Here is a 3,330-nt window from a genome sequence, read left to right as displayed (position 1 = left end):
CTTCTGTCATGTCATTACGATAATACATTATAGTCATAAGTTTTTCATATTATGTATCTAATTCATTTATGTTCATTGTCATAAAAAAGACTCAATAAATATAAACTTAAACTTGAGATCAACATAATTTGACAAATTAAAGCATATTTTCAGGCTCTACATTAAAATTTTAAAAATTAATATGTTTGTTGCCTTAGTCCCGGTCCACACTAGAGTGATTTCAATGAAATAATTTCATGAAATTAGGCGTTCTTAGATCGAGTTCCCCACTACAGCAATTTCATAAATTACTTTAGTGTGGAACACGATCTAAGAAAGCATAATTTCATGAAATGTTTTCAATGAAATCGCTCCAGTGTGGACCGGGACTTTCATAAAAACTTGTAAAAGTTTTCAAATTTATAAATGAACAAAATTCTTCTTGCAACATCTTGTGGGTAAACAGACACACATATGCTCTGTTCCAGAACCTGCAAGAATGTAAAATTTTTTATGACGATTACATTTTTTTCTTTGATAATATCGAAAAAAATGGTAAAAATTAGTAGATTCTTGCAGTTCTGAAACATACCAATAATTATTTTGCGTGCACAAACACATGTGTATTTTGTTGCTGTTAAATGAACACAGCAAATGTGCTTCTGCAAAGTCAATGTCAGATGAAACCCATAAGGATTAAGCCACTGGATCTATAAAATCTTGAATAATGTAAACATGTTGTTCGAAACGAAATAAACAACAACCAAATTTTAAATTTAACGGTCATGTGTCACTACGTTCTACTTAAAGATACAAATGAAAGTCGTCGACAAATGTTATCGATAATTTTTAGCCACAAAAGTGTTTAATCCTACAAGCATACATACATATGTATATGTTTTGCGATTGTGACACATCTTTATCAACACACCAGGCAATGTACATTATAGTTATACCCTCCACCATATTATGGAGAAATATTCGTCGGAGTTCATATAAAGTACATACAGTTAGTCAACTTAATTATTGTAAAACCAAAATTATTACAAAATTTAAAATAAAACATCATATTATTGGTATAAATAAATATAATTTTTGTTAACAGTATAATTCTTACAGATGTTTATTAATATACAAAAATAAAAAGTAGCTAAATTTCACTAAACATTTTCTTAAAATTAACAAAAATGAGAACTACTCATTATTTGTATTGTCAACTAAAGAATTGCAAAATTCACAACTTTTCAGTCTTTCACGGTATGTTTCGAAAAGTTGGTTCTAATAGTTCGTATGCCCAACATTGACATCAAAAACAGCTTCTAAACGTATCTGTATTTCATAAATAATTTTCGGAATATCATATTCCAATGGCATTTTTTCCATTCTTCTTTATTGCATTTTATTTAGCCCCCCAGGTTAGTGGGCGTCCTACTCCCAACTTGTTCCTTCAGGTGTACCCATGAATTGTCGATGGGGTTAATCTCTAGACATTGGAACGGGGTGTAAATGACTTTGGTACAATTGTATAACAACAAAGTCTTACATAAATTAGATTTATGTTTAGGGGCGTTGTCTTTGAAGTACTTTTATTGCAATTTGTTTGAATTTTCAGGACCAACAGGCCTAAATTTCTTGACGCTTTTAGTTACATCATGTTTTGAAACATATAAATAAACTTCCTCTTTCATTATTTCCTCCTAAATCTGGATGTTACCAACGTCACTGCTTGGTATACAAACCCATACCATAAATGACAGTTTTCAGAAATTTACGGCATGTATTAAATTCTGGTTTTCCATGGATGTAAGGGGTTTTCGCAACACTTTTTGAGACCCATCGTGATAGTACAGCATAATTTTAGTCCCATCAGAAAATATATCGCCATGCCGATACTAAAGATGGCGTTAAAAGTTGTCTGTAACAAGTCTGAATAGTTTCTATATATTGTGCTGTGGGAGGGCAATGGTTTTTATCTAGTCACTCGAGATGAGTGCTTGTTATTATGTAGCACTTTTCTGAATCCTCCATGTAACACACTTACTCCAAAATCATTTTTAATTAAAAAATGCAAATTTCTGGTGCTGCTTTGGGCTCTTTCGTCAATTTCTTTAATCATTCTCCTGTCAATTCGTGTGGTTACTATTTTGATCCAGCCATGCAACGCCTTCAGTTTGAGCCTGGCTTCTTTTTCGGTGCGGTATATTATGTTGTATACACTTCCCAGCTTACGAGAGGTGACTTTAAGGATTTCTCTTTTGGATTTACCATTATTACAATTGGAATAGACCAAATGTAGCAAACTCTCCGAAACCGTTTAGCTGACTTTCTCTTTTTCTGATTATAGGTGTGTACGATAACTTTCCCAGCAAAAATTACTCAGTCAATTCCAGCAACCTCTCTCAGTGAATTTTACTCTCTCAAGCAAGAAAAATTGCAGAAAGTTATCGAACAACAATTTGTAAAAACTTGCAAGGAATCAACTGTTTTGAAAAAGAAGAAGAAGAAGAAAAGTTTTTGCATCAATTTGATGTTCTTGTTTTCCATGATTTTTTTATATTTTTCAGCTTTTGATGTTTAATTTTTTGATATTTCAATGTTTAATTTTGTTTTCGTCAAACAAGAATAAAAAATAAAACAAAACAAATGTTTTCAAATCAGCTGATCAGACTTGAAAATTTTTGCGGGACAAATTTTCCCAGCAAAAATTTGCAAGTTCTCAGTCACAAAACTCTCCAAAAATCTCTCCAAACTCGCTCTCTTTTGCTGGATAATTTTGTTATCGAACAGCATTCAGCAATAATTTGTACGAATTTGTACAAATTATTGGGTTATCGAACACACCTTATACTGTCTATGTTACACACACAAAAATTCATATATGATCAAAAATTATCGATCTACATACCATAAAAATCATAAAAATGTTTAACTGGAAAAAATCGCGCGAAAAATTCCACGATTTTATTGCAAATTCATTCATTTTGCAATTATTTAGTTGACACCGCAAAAACTAGGTACCTATCCTTTTTGCCCGTTGTTTTTGTTATTTCCGACCGATTTCTGAATTTGTTTGCTTGATGTTGTCATTAACAAGTAAATAAACAGATATTTACAAAAAGCCCAACATTATTGAAAAAATTTCTTGTAGTAATTCCTAATTAAACATCTAATTTTTTAAAAATTCATCGTTTGCAATAATATAGTTGACTAACTGTACATATATTGTTGATCTGCATAAAATTCTAAGTCATATAAACATGTTCCTGATCGAAATAATGGTTTTAGACCCCAAGTATGTTTGTACGATATCCGTTTCAGACAATTTTGAGTAGATCTAGCAATGTCCGTTCG

Source organism: Musca autumnalis, unplaced genomic scaffold, assembly GCF_047663935.1.
Source record: "Musca autumnalis isolate F117 unplaced genomic scaffold, ASM4766393v1 scaffold_4, whole genome shotgun sequence".
Lineage (NCBI taxonomy): Eukaryota > Metazoa > Arthropoda > Insecta > Diptera > Muscidae > Musca > Musca autumnalis.
Note: the sequence above shows the minus strand (reverse complement) of the source record.